Genomic DNA, 18175 nt, shown 5'->3' with positions numbered 1-18175 from the left:
ATGGTAGTTGTAGTTCCTTTCATAGGCTTCCCTCGGCTGGGCTCGCGCCTTCCATTCCCGTTCAATATGATTGACAGTTCACACGTGATTTCTCAACATACTAAAGCTTTCTAGTATTTGTAGTTCCTTTCACAAACTTTCATAGGCTTCCCTTGGCTGGGTTCACATCTTCCATTTCTTTATTATCAACACGCTTTAAAAATATTTCACAGCTTTCTTTCTTTAGCCTCGCGCTACAGTTCAAACACATTTCACACAGCCTTTCGATAAAGCGATTCATCTCTGCAGGACCACTCTGTTACTTTGTAATAACTCACGTTGCTTTTAACAATTTTTTTTTTTTTTTTTTAATTGTAACATATAGTTTAACTAAACTTTTATTACAATTTGCATCAATCGCGTTTATCATTAGCAAAAACATTTCACCACATCCATTCTTAAATTTATCTAGAACGATATCAATTTCAACAGAACAAAAAGCCTCAGTCTTTGTGCAGCTCAAGTCCTTAGCTATTACATATTAGGCCATTGTTAGAATCTTATCCATGTAGTTAATTGCAGCACAAATTAAATTGGTGTTATTTCCAGATAACAATGTCAACCACCACTCTTCCATATTTCCGGTTAACGGGATGAATTTATTTAGGAAGAGAGATCTTGTGTCTTTTAATTCCGTACATTCAATCATCAGGTGTTTGGAGGATTCAATGTGTGTCTGACAAAATCTACATATATTGGAATCAGTTTCCTTATCACGTTTCAGCCATAGCATCTCCTTTGTTTTATAGAGATTTAGTTTTAGTCTTAAAAACTGATCGCGATGATATCGTGAAGGAAATAATTTTAGATATTTTGATGTTTAATCGATTCCATGGGTCACTGGTCCATTATATAAGGAGGAAGCAAGGCAATTTCGTTTGTTTTCATCTTGAATCCAATTCCACAATCTTAGTTTTTCATTAGCTATTTGTGGTAGCTTTAAAAGCATTTCTAACTTAATATCAGCTTGAAGCAGAATCGCTCTGACTTTGTCAGCCCAGCTCTTGATCAGACCATCGTGAGGGAATTCTTTGGTTGGAGCCAAGATGTGATATGGAAGGGAAGATGTAGATAGGTACATTTTCCTCAATAATGCTACCGATCTCCACAAAACTATTCCATACAAGGATTCTATCGATAGCTCATAGCGGATAGCTGATACAGAAATATTTGACGGTAGTTTTAGTATTTTCCGCCAAAAAATTCCTTCCAATCGTGGCCAAATGTCTTGATTCAAATTCCAAGCAGCTTCACTCCCAAAAGTTATCGTCGGCACCACTTTTTGTAAATAGAAGGTCAAGACTGGAATTAGCGAAAATTTCCCATATTCGGCATGTAACTTTGATCCTTGGAGAGACAGCATTCGCATACGACCAATTAGTTGTTGAGCCCAGTCCCATTCACGAATGGATTTATTAAATAGGACTCCTAAATATCGTATGGTGGAAATAATTTCAATTTGTTCACCATCAATTATCCATTTAAAGTTTTTATTTCTTTGTCCTTGCTGAGGGCCGAATACCATGATTTTTGTTTTCGCTACATTCACCTCAAGATCGTTTTTTTGAAGATACAATTGAAGCGAATTTAGTAGTCTTTGCATTCCAATTGGAGTTGAATCAATCAGAACCAAATCATCAGCATAGATGGCCCAGCTGATCTGTTGCCCGTTTATTTTCGGGGGAAAGCATTTTGTTTCCTGCATTGATATAGGTAAGTCTGCCATGAATAATTTAAACAGCGTAGCTGCCAAAGGGCATCCTTGCTTTACACCTTTTTCAGTTTTTATTTCATTTGTAAGATCTCCTTGTGCGTTGATGCGAACACTAATTCTTGTGTTCTCATGTAAAGCCATTATAGGATCGAGTAATTCTGCTGGGCAGGACCATTTCCAAAGTTTGTCCCACAGCAAGTTCCGATTAATACTATCGAATGCTTGCCGTAAGTCAACAAAAGGAATAGATTTTTTGATTTTTGTAGGGCTTCTAGTTTTAATATATTTAATAGGGTTAGATTTAATTCTGTTCCAACTCCTTGCGTAAAACCCGTTTGACGGGGGTCCACAATCCCGGCATCAGAAGCCCATTTGGTCAGTTTTCTTTGTAAAAAAGTTGCGAAGATCTTTCCGATCGTATCGAGAAGGGCAATCGGGCGATAGTTGGCAGTGTCGTCCCGATTGACAATTGAATCCTTCTTCACTGATTATCATCATTCGCGTAACCTTCGCTTGATACAGTCTCACTCGCTTGCAACACAAACCGTACTTTTGTTTCATTCAGTAACTCACCAGTTGGGTTATCTTTGTTCTGTCTTCTTTGCCTTGAATGCAGCTATCAAGGTCTTTACCAACAACTCCTCTGCTCTTCCCCAACTGTCATTCACCCAGGAGGTGAACCGGCAACCTTGGAATACTTCAAAGAAAGGCTCTCTTCATACTCTTGGCATCACTTTGTGAACCCTTATGGCCTCTTGGAAATACGGTTAGTTTGCATGGCTTTCTTTCGCTCCTCTGAGCATTCGAACAGCCCCTTGGCCTTCTGATCTCTGCAGCCTAGTTGCAGCAGTTCAGGAAGAGCTGTTCCTTCTCGTACCCAGCCTCGCTCCAAGTGTGCCTATGTACTCCATCTTTTATCCTCACATGGATAGCTAATGTATGGCAGGTATGCGATTGAAACTTAGTGCCTGACCCTGCCTGGCCTCCTTAATGGCACAGGGCCATTGCAAAGTGCTAGGGGTAATCTTCATAGCCTCATTCCTCCTATTCTTCGGCTCAGTAGCTTTGTCAGCATAGAGAGGGTAAGGATCATGGGAGTTGTAGTGTCCCAGAAAATAGGTAGGGATAGGAGTTTGATAGCAGTTAGGAAAAGGTGGATACCATGTCTCACCATAAGGTGTCTCTCCCCCACTCCCTGAGGACCCCCCAACCAGGTGATCCTCAATCGCCTGTCCAACCCCAGGGTCAGGATCCAAAAGCAATGGGCCTTCCCTGGCCACCTGAGTTCAGGATCCCCAGGGATTAGGTTGTGAAACACCCTCTGTTTTTTTACACCTCCCAGGCACTCCCTCTTAGCCCAATCCCAGCGACTCCCACTTAACCCCCCTCATAGGAACTCCCTCTTAACACCCCCTCTCCCTGGGATTCCCTCTTGATGCCCTTCTCCCATGCACTCCCTCTTAACCCCCCTCCTTAAACCCCTCCCAGGCACTCCCTCTCACCCTCCCTCCACATAGGCACTCTTGCTCAACCCCCTCTTCCCCAGGCACTCCCTCTTAAGCCCTACCCTCTCTGGGACTCCCTCTTAACACCCCTATCCGAAGCACTCCCTCTTAACCCTCCTCTTCCAGGCACTCCCTCTTAACAGCCCCCTCACCTGGAAATGCTCCATGTTCCACCAACCTAGAAGCCATATCTGTTAACCCCTGTGTGTGGCCCAGGACGCAGGCAGGGTACTGTTGTGTATTACCACGATGTCATGCATGGACGATGGGAACCTGGCCAAGTAGTGGGTGATTTTAATGTCCACATCGCATGTAATCTGTGCAGTCAAGACGTGCTGTTGTTTAGGGTTTTGAAAAACACTAGTAGCACATGTACAGAGTGCAGGACACCAATGGTGTTCAGGAATTGTGCAATGTAATAAAAACATCCTTTGATAGAATGTTTCACCTCTGGGTTTGTGTGCAGGCCTTTTCATTGCTGCCATATGCTGTAGGATAGCTGTTAACACCGGTATGAGTATGAATTAAAATGTTGGCTTGCCAGGTCACACTGTAGTGCAACTGCCAACTTAAAAAGGAGTGGTATGCCAGTGCATATGGTCAAGGAGCTGGCGTATTCAGATGACAGTGCATCCGTCCAGTTGATATAATCTCAAAACGTATGGCTTTGTTAGGCCGCAGGGGCACAGGCTGACCCTGGGTATGAGTGTCCTGTGTGTTTTCCTCCTTACTTACAGGGCCCTCTGTCTCCCGAGTCCATTATTTCTCTTGCCCTCAACCAGTAGGTTCAGGTCCACCAGATACAGTGGCAGGGCTCCACCAGGCTACATGGGGCTCTGTCTTATGTGCAATTTAGGTAGCCTTCTTATGTCCTGGCAGGGGGGATCAACTGGATTCACCTCGGTTTCATTTCACAGTGCCTGGCACTAATTTCTGTCTATTTTGTGGTGCAAGTCCTTTTTGTAGGTGTTTTATGTGTTATTTTTGGCTGTATCAGATTGGGTGGTATTTATCGCATGCGTTGTGTCAGGGCATCTGGTTTATTCTGAATCGGGTAATCCACTGTTTCTGCATGTATTAGGTGTTCTGGATCCGGCTTGGGTGACGGAATTGTGTGGAGTGGTAAAACACCCAGTATTAAAAGATACAGGATATTTTACCACTACTGTTAAGCTCACTTGGTCTCTGCGGAGGCGTTGGGGCACGGTTGCAGCCTCTCAGGGGTGAGGTCGCTCGGGTCCGACTTCGCCTTCTGCGCTTATGTGGTGACTGGTGGTAATAGGTGATGCTGCTCGGGACTGCTCCTGCTGATTAGCTTTGGCGAGCACTCAGTCCTGCTTCTTCTGGCAGAGGCGCTTGTATGATCTGGACCGAGTTCCTTCACTGGTCCCTTGCACGTGGTAGTCCTGTCCAGCTGTGACTAAGCCACTATACTTCAGGTAAGTGTTCCTGTTTGCCTTTGTCTTTCCTCGTCTGTTTTTGTTGAATTGTAAAGTTTGTCGTCTTGTATTGCTGTCCGTTCCACTTTTGATGTTTGCTCTTTTGTTTTATTCCCTTGCAGGTGAGTAGTAAAGCATGATACCTTTCCTCATCAAACTAGCCTTGGCAGGTTTCCACGCCCCTTTTAGGGCGGGATATCCAGTCCCCTTGATGTCATATCCGGGGTGTGGCCCCCTAGGGTTTCCCCCGGAAGTTCCTCCTGGGCAAATCTCACCCCGGAAGTGATGTAGGTCCGTTTAACAGGAACTTGTTCCTTAGCGGGGGTGTCCCACCGGATGTGACATCATAGGGTTAGCAGGAAGGCCCATCCCCCAAGGCTGGGAGTCCCCAGGGTCCCCAAAGGGGCTTCCTTTGGATGCCCCCACAAAGAACCGGAAGTGTGGAGCTGATGTCTGAGCGGCTGCCATCTTTAGGGGGTGGAGCGTGTCGGGTGTATAATACAGCAGGGTTTTGGGCCAATCCCTGGGGGAAATTCTGATTAAACAGCATCAGCGTGAACGGCAGGTGCGGCAAGGCATACATAAGATTGAGACTTTGGGTGTTGACCAGGGGCGGTTGTGCTAAAGAGGGTATTTAGTATAGTGTGTCCGTGTGTCTACACTTATAATAAGGCGGGGAGAATTAGATGGGAATTGTTTATTTTTTTAACTGCAACCAATTTTTACAAATATATATATAAATATGTATACAAATTGAAAATTAATATGATTATTTGTAATAATCATATTTTTTATAATTAATATGCTTATTTAAAATATTAATATTCATAATTTTCCAATCAATTATGATGGGGAGAAAATCAATGTACTTTATGAAAAATAATATTCATAAGCAATCTTGGGGTGATAGGTTTCAGTCCACCAGGCTTGTGAAGCAAGGCCCCAGGGTCTCTGCAAGGGGCAGGTTGTGGGTCCTGGGGCAGCGGTGGAGGTCTCTGTCCTTTCCAAGGCACTCAGGCTGAAAAATGGCATGCACAATGGCCTGCGCAAGCCATGTTCACCCCACACCCCTGACAACCTTCTATATACAAGGAGCTCAAAAGCAGCTGTTGGGCCCAGCCACGTGGTAGCTGGAATTCAACAGGAAGAGACCCAGAGAGGAATTACATAGCACTGAGCTCAGCTGAAGCATCACAGCTGACTCTCTGGGGTTGAGCCACCATCAGCACTTCCCCTCCTCCCCCAACACCCCCTCCACATGTTGGGGCGGGGGGGGGGGGGGGGAGTACGTAGCCCTGAGCTCAGCTGATGCATCACACCTGTCCCTGGGGGCTGAGCCCCCCTCCAGCACTTCCCCTCCTCCCCTAGCAGCCCCTTTGCAAGATGGGGGTGGAGGGGAAGTGCTGGAGGGGTGGCTCAGCCCCCAGAGACAGGTGTGATGCATCAGCTTGAATTGCAGGCTGCCAAGTCAGGCAGCTCTAGTCACAGAACACTGGGTGGTGCAATTTCTTGAATGGCCAAAGGCGTTGAGCTTCTGGGTTAATTCGCAGCTGTTTGCAAAAGCCTGCCAGTTTTAAGTCTATAATTTCTGGGTGATGTTTAGAAAAGCTCTCTTCCATTTGCGGTGAATTTGTGTGAAGCTGTCCTGATGCTGACAGAGAAAATGCCTAGCCAGACCAACTCACAAGTAAGGGGCTTGTATATTTGTATGCATAAATGTAGCATAGGGTAGACTTAAGTAAAACAAGCTATGCCAATTGTTTTTATTAATTATTTACAGGAAATCTATCCAGCCCTTTCACTAGGGGATGTGCTAGGATTTATCCCTGGTCCAGGTATTATTTTTATATTTAATTATTGACATGCCTCTGTGTTTAAAAATATATACAGATGTATAGGCCCCTATGTTTGTTTGTCATGGTCTGGGGGGAAAAAGGGGTCTGGGGTACTCTATGTTTAAAGTATGTTTTATGTTTAATCTTTGAAATGCAACAGCCTTGCAGTTTTACTTTCTTATTTAAAAACGAAAATTGCCAGGCTGTTGCAGTTCAAGGGTTGCCCATGTTGTTTTATGTGTAGCTCCTTGAAATACGGCTGCTTTGTTGCCATGTACTTTAAAATAATTTTTTTAAAGTGTCCTGTAGATATTTTTAAATGGATCCTGATGTATCTCTCAGAGCCCTTTACAGCATAAGAATTAGAAGAATAAAATAAAGCGGGGAAACCGTGGTCTGTTTAAAGGCTTCCCAGCTCTTTTTTTTGTTTCCAATTCTTATGCTGTTAAGCACTCTTATTGCCCAGTGTGCGTCAAAGACCCTTTTGGTCTTTTTTTGTTAAAAAGCTGATGGGGGTTTGGGGTTGCCGTGCGTGTGTCCCGAGTGCAGCAGCAGCCTCCAGTTATAGGCAAGGCGAGTGCTATGGATTACAAAAGAGGGCTGCACTTTCAGAAAGTGCGACTCGCTTTTGTAATCCATAGCACCCGCCTGGCTTTTAAATGCATATTACAGTTAGCGCGGGAGACGCTCTGACTGTAATATGTATTTAAAAGCCAGGCGGGCGTCGTTGATTACAAAAGCGTGCCGTAATTTCAGAAAATTCGATCCGCTTTTGTAAACCATAGCACCCGCCTGGCTTTTAAATGCATATTACAGTCAGCGTGGGAGAAGTTCTGACTGTAGTATGTATTTAAAAGCCAGGCGGGCGTCACGTATTACAAAAGCGGGCCTTAATTTCAGAAAATTCGATCCGCTTTTGTAAACCATAGCCCCCTCAGGGCTTTTAAATGCATATTATAGACATAGCGGAAGAGGCGCTGTTAATGATCATGCTGATGAGCTCACAGGCTGGAGACATTAGTACATTAAAGACTCCAGCCTGCGAGCTCATCAGCATGGCTATTAACAGCTCCCCGGATGCAATGGCTGCGCAGCCCGAAGTCAGAGGGTCAGGCCTAGCAATTAAATAGACAAGGCCTGTCCCTCTGGTTTCGGGTTGTTCTGCCTTTGATCAGAGTGATGGGCCCTGCAGGGGGAGCATCTGCCCATCCCTGCCTGGGCCATTAAATAAAAAAAACCAATGCAGGCCTTCCGTGTGGAGCCCCAGGGAAGGCCTCCCTAACCCCCCCTCCCCCCGTTCCAAGGGGATACCCGTGTGCCACGTGTGCTCCGGTGACAGGGGAGCTGGGAATTTTGCAGCTCCGCTGTCATTAAAAAAAATAAAAAAACAGAGTCAGAACATGGGAATGCCTCACCATGATGAGTAGGCCAGTCCCACAAATAAGAGGCACCCTCAGCAACCAATATTGTTAAAAAAAAATTTTAAATACAGAAGTAGCCTGCAGCTGCAATTATCAGAGGGTTACTTCTGCAGTTTAAAACATGTTTATCTAGCAACACTGTGCACCCCTGCAAGCCCCAGAACCCGGACATGCCTGGAGTATGCTTGGGGCATAAGATTGTCTCAGGCGCCAACGAAAAAAAAAAGTGACCCCCATCTTGAAAAATGGTAATTCATTTTCTTTGTGCCACTGTTTGATTAACACCCAAGGAGGCCAATTTAAAAAATAAAATAAAAATGAAATGCAGTGATGGATAACTATAAGACTCATAGCTAAGTAGCTCAGCAAACTGGCCCCCAAGGGTTCCCCTGATGTAAATGCCCATTCATTTTTCTTTTGTAACACTGTTTGAATAGTACCAAATGAGGTTGGTTCTGATAAAATGTGATGCAACTTGTACAGTTTAAAGAATATTTATTCAGCAGCACTGGTCAAAATGAATAGTCTCATAGTGGAGTAACTCATCAAACTGGCCCCCAAATGTATATGGTATTTTTATGCCTTTTGTGACACTGTTTGAATAGCACCAAAGGGGTTATTATTAATAAAGTGTGATACACATTGTACATTTTAAAAGAATGGTTATTCAGCAACACTGGTCAAAAACTAGTAGGCCCATAGACCAATACGCCAGCGAGTTGACACCCAAGGGGTCCTAAGTTAATAAGGGTCCCAAGCATGGGGGTGTTGTGTTTCTTGTGCGCGCATGTGTCTGAAGCCCCAGGGTTTGGGCATTTGCAGTATGGGAGGTCAGAGGCTTATTTATTTATTTTTTCTAGCAGATGAATATGCTGCATGGGATGCCACCTTGGAGGATGTGTGTATAAATTCCAAAGCACTTATCAACCTCTTGGACGAATATGGAATTCCTACGATAGATACTTCGGGTGTGTACTTTTTAATACTTAAGAGCGGCTACTATTAACTGACAATAATATACAAAATGTAATTTTCTGGCATTAATATAAGCTGCTAATCTTTAATAATGTAATACTGGTTATAAATATCTCTTTTATTATTGAGCATTAACATCAGGTATCGATAATGGCTATTCATATTTAATAGGTGTAATTAGATTATGATTTCTAGTTATGTTTTTATAATAACATATGATGTTTCTTTTATTTTCTAGCGGTGATCCATGACCACACCTACAATGATGACAAGCCTTATGCAGGATCTGAGGGCGCCACATCTCCATATGGGCAAGAGGCATCGGGCATTATAGCAGGTAATTGTTGCTGTCACTTTAGATATGTTCATTAAAGGGGGGCGCTGTAAAGCATGTATGATTTTATAGGATCCCTGATGCTTTCCACAAATTAAGTCTTTAGTTTAAAATATGATTATGTATTTGAAGCATATGTCTGCCATGCGACTCTGATGTAGAACCTGGTGGTAAATGTTTTCTTTGATTTTTATTGCAGATGCACCAAATCTAAGACCAGCGCCGTCACTGCCCCCGTCAGTTCCTCAGGCCGCTGGACCATCAACATCTGATGCCACCCCCAGGCCCCACGCCAGATACCCAACGCCTGCGGCGAACCCTTCATTAAAAAGGAAGCACCCTGCCTGGGGTACAGAATGTAAGTATGCATAAATCATCACTGAGAACCCCTCTTTTCTTTTTTTTTTGTCCACAGCAGGGATCCTTAATATTTCAGTGTGTCTTTGTAAAACCCATAACGGACCGTTCATGTTATTCTAGAATGCTGCTCGGGACTAATATTTTACCAACCAGGTTCTTTAATATTTTAATGGGGGGGGGGGCTCGAAAACCTTGAGGTTTACCCGAACAATCTATTGTAAAGTATTGTTCGGTCTTTAATATAAAACTAAAACTGTTTTCTTCTTTTATTTTAGGGGCGTGAGTTTCTGCTGAGGAAGAAGTTATAGTGCAACCGTCCTCAGTGACCCCGACAGCTCGAACCCCATCAACTGCAGGTCAGCCGACTACACAGCCATTGTGCAATGTACAATGCCAATATTCATAACTCTGTGTTAGATGGGGCAGTAAAGTTCCTTTTAAATAAAAAGAGGCGCTTATCGCTTAACAGGGGGCAGGTGTCTCAAGGGTTTGCAAACGTTGTAGTTACCATTAACCCACAATGTGTTATTGTTCCCAACAACCATATACCCCAGACTAATGAATCACCCATACCTGTAGCAGCTCTGAATGCTAGACCTCCCCAGGAGACACAGATCAGGGGTGTGATTACACCGGGCCCGGGGCTCCTGGTAGTGGGCTTCGAAAACCTTTTAGACAGAGGTGCAGTTAGCCCGCGTCTGTGGACACCCAGCTGTGGTGAGATCACACCCCCTCCTTTGTACTCCCCAACCATCCCCAACCGCACAGTCTCTGATAGTCCGCTACAGGGGTCCGCCGATTGGGGTGAGATCACACCCCCTCCTTTGTACTCTCCAACAATCCCCACCCACATAGGCTCTGGTAATCAGATACTGTGGACCCCCCGCTGTGGAGAGATAACCCGCCATGCATACTCAACTACGGTCCCCAACACTGAGATATCTATTAGTAATTCTGAAGACCTAGAACGTGTGGGGGTTCAACCTAGCACCAGGGTCGTCCTAGAGGAGGATCCTATTATAATAATTTCAGATTCTCCCATAAAAATAGAGTCTCACGACTTTGTATATGCATCTGTCATCCGTGGACCAGGATATTCCCCGAAACCCCTTGATCTGTCCTGCAGGGGCCCCAACGGTATAAACAAACGACGTACAACAGTCGTTTATTGTACACAGTCTAATATACAACCCTTAAATACTCCAACACCTGTGAATCTCAATACAGCCAACGGTTTTGTAAATATTTGTGCTTCTAAAAGGGGTAGCGTTGTAAAACAGTTATTTCGGCCCTCAGGTTTAAAAAAACCGAGAAAGGAAAAACACTTATCAGGACCGCATGACAACTCTATATTATGACACCAGGCCTGGAACCTGAGACATCGGTTCGGTAGAAAAGATCTAGACGATATGCGTAAACGCGTGTCTAAGGCCAAAAACGTCCTTTTCACTAGGGATTCTAAAAACAGGGTAAACACCACAGCTAAAAAAATTATGAAGAAGAACAGGTCCCCAGCTCTTAAAAATAAACTTGAAAAGAAATGGGGGCTACAAAAGCATATACATCACAGGCTTGATTTTCCAGAACCCCCTGAGCCTTTAAGATCAGGGGTGGACCCTGGGATGGGTACAGCCGAGACCTACTTAAATGCAGCGCCCGAGACACCGCATCTAGTGTTGGAAAACACAAATACCCCCTTAAACCCTGTTAAAAAACGAGGGACCGCTTTAAAAGCTTTACGGGCACACCATTTAAAATGGTTTCAAACACGCAGGCAGCGGAAAATGTTTCTCAAACGCCTGAGAAAAGCTAAAATAATAATCATGCAGCACGCCCTTAAAAATTTAGAGGCGCAACCCCAAAACACACCACGTCAGGATGAAACTGACACGGTTTTCTTGCAGAGTATGGGCACATACCAGCGAGATCTACCAAAGTTTCAAAGCATTGAACACTATGAGGTGTTCCGCTTTATAAATCTGGATAGGTTAAGATAAACCGGATAAGTTCTCTTAATGATCACAGATGCTGTTGAAAGGCTCATCTCTCAGATTCTTGAAAAGGTTTGGCCTAACGATTTTGTCCAGATACGTCTAGACAGCACGGTTTTAAACAGGCCTCTTTTCACCAGGCGGTCATTTCGGCAGACCTTTTATGTTTTGCAGTTTCTAGAAAACATTGGAAAACTGCGACAAAGTAAGGCGGAACTGGTCGTAACTGAGCCATTGAGACACGTGACAGTGGTTGTCCGGTGTAGAGAGGGAGGGGTGTACAGACCCCAGAAGAAAAACCTTTATAGCATGGTGGTGTCAAAGAAGAAACAATGGCTCTTGGATTTTAATTACGGGGACTTGAACATATGTATGGCTGTTAGAGTCTAGAACGGTTACGGACGGATACATTCAGGCAAGCTCTATGGAGGTTCACAGAGTATTGGGTATACCCCCTGATGTTATGGTTGGCTTTAATGAATTGTGTTTATTTGAGGATCACTTTGGTGTACCTATCAAAATCCTGTATAATGAGGACAGGCTTTGGAAATACTTCCCAGCAGGTGAAAACTTGAATAAGAACACTATGTATGTTTTACACCATGATCAGCACTATTATGGAATCTTAAACCTTCAGAGTTTCTTAGGGGCTCGGAATTTATGCCCTCATTGCTGTCACATATACAGCAATAAGGCGGCTCACAGGTGCCACCTACACTGCAACATGTGTCAGAGAGACGGTTGCGTGGTAACCAGTGAATCAGATTTTAAATGTTCCCGGTGTAAAACATTTGCCCGGTCCAAAGACTGTCTTCAACAACACACTGAAAAAGCATCTCAAGGTACAGTCGTATGTCATCTTAAAACGGCCTGCAGTTCCTGCGGCTGTTTTATGAAGTCCAATCATGATTGTAAGGGTCGGATAGGCCCCTGCTGTGATGTAGAAGTGGTCTCCTTGGATGAACACCAGTGTTATAGGACACACCCAAAAGAAACAGCCAAAACCGAGAATTACATAATCTTTGATATGGAGTGTATGCAAGAGACAGGCATACACATCTCCAACTAGATCTATGCTATGGATCTCACTCATGAGGCCAGCTGGTCATTCGAGGGAAATGACTGTGTCAGCCGCTTCATTACCACATTTCTGACTAAACAATTCCAGGGGGTATAGCTTTTTGGCTCACAACAGCCAGGGCTACGATGGCTTCTTCATAATACAGCAACTGATTAAAGAGAGAGTCAACGTCAAACTGATACCTCAGGGTGCAAAGCTGAAGCTCCTTGCTGTGTCAGACCTTAACATCCGCTTTATCGACAGTTTGAATTTTCTACCCATGAAATTAAGCAAACTGTCTAAGGCTTTTGGTTTCCCGGGGTCCAAAGGATATTTCCCACATTTCTTTAATACGGTCCAGAATCAGAATTATGGGGGAGCCATCCCCGCTATGGAGTGTTATGGGTCAGAATACATGATGTCTGATGACAAGGAGGCATTTCTTAAATGGTATACGGAGGCCCAAACACAGGTTTTTGATTTTAAGAGAGCTAAAAACCTATTGTTGTGAAGATGTCAATATTTTTTTTTAATCTTTATTTTCATTTTCAGCCATAAAGAAACATAGTACATACAAAATAATAACAACTAAGTCACTAACAAACCACAAAGCGCATCATATAAGAAACAAAGAAAAATAATCACGTCTATTAAAATCTATTAACCCCAATACAATTCAACATAGTACACAAAATAATTGTAATTAACGACCCCACATTCACGACCACAAAAGACCACATAGAACAAAACACAAACACCCACCCCCCACAACATATTTCTTAGACTAGATAGAATCCTAATAAATATCAAATTAATCAAAATTCACCCATAAAGCTCAATAAAATTCCCCCATTGTTCATCATAGCATGTTTTTTTGTGCAACTTACAAAACATAGTCTTCTATATTTTAATAACAGCCTGCAACAGTTTTTGAGACGGCTTCATAGACATGACCCGTAAGGTGCATACTATGGATGATCCTGAAAACCCTGAGATGAAGATACATTTTGTTACCTATGTAGATCCCTTTACATGTATCTCCCTGGCTAGCATGTGCATGCATATATACAATCCACTGTTTCTAAAGTCTGAAACAATAGCACTCATATCCCCAGACATGTACCACGGACACCAAAAACGATTTTTCACACCCTCCATCCAGTGGCTAATGTATATGTCGGAGCAGATAAAGACACCTATACAGCATGCCCTGCGGGGAGGAGAGAAAAGATCAGCCCCTATTTTCTAGACGGCTATGCTTCTTTAAATGGGGTGCAGCTGGCCTATGAGTTTAACAGGTGTTTTTATCACGGGTGTCCACAATGTTATAAGAAAGATGACTATAACACCCTAATGGCGTGTACGTATGATCATCTTTACAGGAGAACTCACTCAAAAAAGAATTTTCTTGAGACCAGGGGTCTGTGCGTTTACGCTTTGGGAGCACCAGTGGGCCGAAATGTTGAAAAAAGATTCTGATTTAAAGATTTTTCTCAAGCATAAGAATTTACCAGAACCCCTAGAACCGTGTGACGCTCTTTTTGGAGGTAGGACTAATGCCATCAAGGTCTATCACAAAACAGCCCCTGGTGAGAGGATACACTACTTAGACTTTACCAGCCTCTAACCCTTTGTCAACCATTCAAAACCCTACCCTTTAGGGCACCCACGTATCATCTATGAACATTTTGGGGATATTAAGCAGTATTTTGGGCTGATCAAATGCCAAGTGTACCCCCCCTAAGAAGCTTTATTTTCCGGTCCTCCCTCAGAGGATTTCTGGTAAGTTCATGTTCCCATTGTGTATGTGGTTGTGCCTGGTGTACCATCGAGTTAGAAGTGGCCTTGCAGAAAGGGTACCGTCTGTGGAAGATTCATGAAATATGGCACTTTGAGAACATCACGGTAGAACTCTTTTGCAAGTACATTTGTATTTTCCTGCGGAGCAAACAAGAAGCTTCAGGATACCTCGAGGGTTGCGATGACCCCGCATCCCGCCAGAAGTACATACATGACTATTACACACATCAGGGTATCCGTTTAAGGACAGAATTCATCGAGAATAACCCTTCCAGACGGCAACTAGCAAAGCTGTTTAAATTCCGTATGGGGTAAGTTTGCTCAGAGAACAAATTTCCCAAACACAGCGATTATAACCGATCCTGACAAGTTGACAGCCTATCTTTTTGACGCAGGTTATGACATTTCAAGCCTGCAGTTTATAGATGAGGAAACGGCATGCCTCTGTTGGAAATACGCTGAGGAGTACCCTACGTGTTCCAACAATTTAAACATATTTATTGCATGTTTCACAACAGCTCATGCCCTGTCTGGAATTTTATACCGTCATGGATGCTCTCCAGGAGAGGTGTCTGTACCACGACACTGATTCGGTCATTTTTGTTAGCGCCCCTGGTCAGGAGAATCCCCCACTGGGTGATTATCTGGGTAATCTAACAGGTGAATTAGCTCCTGGTGAGCACATTATAGAGTTTGTTTCTGCAGGGCCCAAAACATATTCCTATCGGACATCCTCAGGGGCGGTCTGTATGAAAGTAAAAAGGCACCACTTTGAACGTCAGCAACAGCATGAAGATCAGTTTTGACAGTTTGAAAGAGTTAGTGCGTGAGTACACTTTAAAAAACACCAAGGCTATTGTGCTGCAGCAATCATCCATAGTGTGGGAGAAAAAACGCTGGGAGATTACTACCCAGACACTGCAGAAGAGTTTGAGGGTAGTGTTTGATAAAAGGGTGCACACAAACGACTACAAAACATTACCTTACTGCTACTGAAAAGGAAGCATCGCGCATGATGGACACTCGCCTTCAACACCCTTTTTCATGCGTTGTAGAGGGTCCTTCCAGCTGCAGTAAAAGTTATTTTTATTAAACAGCTCCTAGAAAATGCCCACATTACAATAACGGCCCCACCGGATAATGTCATCTGGTTTTATTCATGCTGGCAGAACTTGTATAATGAACTGGCCTCTAAAATACTGCATCTGAAGTTTGTGGAGGGGTTACCAGATAGTCTGAATGACGACCGGTTGCTACCACCAAACCTTGTTAATATGATTATCGCAGATGATCTCATGATGGAGGGCGGTCAGAGCTCCGAATTGGAAAAAGCTTTTACGCAGTATTCACATCACCGAACCTTAGTATCTGCTACATTGTACAGAATTTATTCTACATGGGTAAGGGCAACCATTCGATAACGCTAAACACTAGTTATATCATTCTGTTTAAGAACCCCAGAGATAAACAACTCTCGGTTCTAGCGTGAGAGATGTATCCAGGGTAACAGCTGATTTTTCACGGAGGCCTTTGAAGACGCTACCGGTAAACCTTATGGCTACTTATTGGTGGATTTAAAGACAAACACCTTAGAGGACTACCGATTGCGCACAGGTATTTTCTATCCGGATTTACCGGTCGTTTACATACAGAAGCCCTCTAGAAAAACCTGTGAGGGGAAAAGCAGACCTCATTAGTACCCGTGACCGACCATCATGACGGCACGTATACGTCGAAAGTACGCTCTCCTTAAAATGCTAGTAACGGCACCGCCCCAGCAACGCAAGGCCATTCTGTGCTCGGCTTCTGATGATTTAGTATCAGCTATAGCTGAGATTGCCTTCAATACCGTCAGGGGGAACGTCCCGCTATCCGTCCATCAATTAGGGGTCTTAAAAAAGAAGACGCTAATCCTCAAGAAACTGGGTAACAAGCAGGCACCCATAAAAGTTAAAAGAAAACTTATAAAACAATTCGGAAATTTCATAGGAGCGCTCCTAGGCCTTGCAGTGCCGCTGATCACTAGGCTTCTAGGGGGCGGTTAATGGAGCACAGTCAGAAGATGTATCTGGTTGACAAGCGTCAGCTGGATGGTCTGAGCACCCATAACCGGGAAGAGCCTGATATCCGAAAATCAGCAACACTCTGGATCGATTCTGAAATGCAGGATGTCCTACGCAGGCATGATTTATCAGACTACGACAAAGTTACCCTTTATTCATCTATTCTCCAGAAATACTGAACACATCTTAGACAAGCCGACAATGAGAAGAACAAACTAACATTGTACATGCCCCCAGAAGAGTTCACAAGTCTAGGCAACACAAGTCCCAGATACCCCATTTCTGATCCCCTGGTAACTGAAATCCTGAACACCATTAACCCCTGTTATCGTAAGAATGCAGATTTATTTTTGAACAAGATGACCGATGAGCAGGGGCTGGTACCCTGGAACGCAAAGTGGGAGTTTGTATATAAAGGCACGACTGTCAAAGGGTCAAACGTCCATGATTTAGTTTGCAGCATTAACAACCCGCAGGCCTTTGGAAGACACAAAAAACCTGGGATCTGTTCATGCAATCTGCTGCTGATATTCCTGCCACTTTAGTGGGAAATATGGGGCATCGCGAACTGCTCGAGACATTGAAAGACACTGGTGTTAAAACCCTGTCCGAGGATGTTGAGTCCCTAGATATTTCCTTAAAGAGAAGAAAAAAGAAAAAGAAACCCAAAAGGGAGGCCTGGTTTAGTGTGTAACTGTGTTTTCTCTTAATTTTAAGAACAGTAGTGTGTATATGTATATGGTTTATGTATCTGTTTTTATAAGTATACTCACACCTGTTGATTAAACAAATGCGCTGTTTCTAATAAAATGTGTTTATGTAAATGCTTTTATATCTATACCCCACACAGCCTGTATAAACAAAGGTTCTGTTTGTAATAAAATACCATTATTATTTATACCAACCAGACGTTTTGCGTCTAATTATTTCAAGCATGTCTAGCACAACATTTTGTTTTAAAAAAAAATGTAAACAGGACACAAGTAAGAAGGAGACGGTTGTTTAAAAGTAAAAGATGTTTTTATTTAGCCCTGTACACATATCTATTGGTTATTAACACACTTACATTTCTGGCAAAAACTATATACATTTACAGGTGGCTGGCGGTATTTACGCTTGTTCACAAAATCCGTCACCATCCAATCATTTTGTCTGAGATCAAGAGAATAGGTTTGCATAACAGACCGCAGGGACTGTTTCTCAGACATTTTAGATACAAAGTAACAAGCATGCTGCCCACATGTCACGGCTTCAGAATGCTGCACCTGGGCTCTACTATAATGTACTATGGGTGCTATATGTTTAACATAATCCAATAGATCACCGTCATATATGGCTTGGGAAACACCCCAGATTATCAAATACAGTTATTGCACCAGTGTCTATAAACATAGCTAAACTATCCAAAGTGTTCCTTCTTGATGCTGGGGATCAGTGTTCACAACAAAGCTGATGGGCAGCTCACCCGGTATATCCCTTGGAATGTTATCACACAAATAGACGCCTCAAAATGTTTTCACAGCATGTTAGTCTTTACGCAGGAAATGCACGATCTGGTAGGTATCCATTACATATCGTACAGCACCTGTCGCTGGTTGTTGAGCTCTATGACCGAGTCAAATGGGGCCATAATAATGAG

At 43.5% G+C, this 18175-nt stretch overlaps 1 protein-coding gene across 3 annotated transcripts in view; it reads right to left on the bottom strand.

Annotated features, from left to right (window-relative positions):
• The window catches only part of LOC138513920 (uncharacterized), a 290696-nt gene that overhangs the window by 66734 nt on the left and 205787 nt on the right, over positions 1 to 18175 (bottom strand). The window lies entirely within an intron of this gene.

This window comes from Ambystoma mexicanum, chromosome 12, assembly GCF_040938575.1.
Source record: "Ambystoma mexicanum isolate Mex_15411 chromosome 12, UKY_AmexF1_1, whole genome shotgun sequence".
NCBI classification, from domain to species: domain Eukaryota; kingdom Metazoa; phylum Chordata; class Amphibia; order Caudata; family Ambystomatidae; genus Ambystoma; species Ambystoma mexicanum.
The sequence above is the reverse complement of the archived record's forward strand: the minus strand, read 5'-3'. Positions and strand labels throughout refer to the sequence as shown.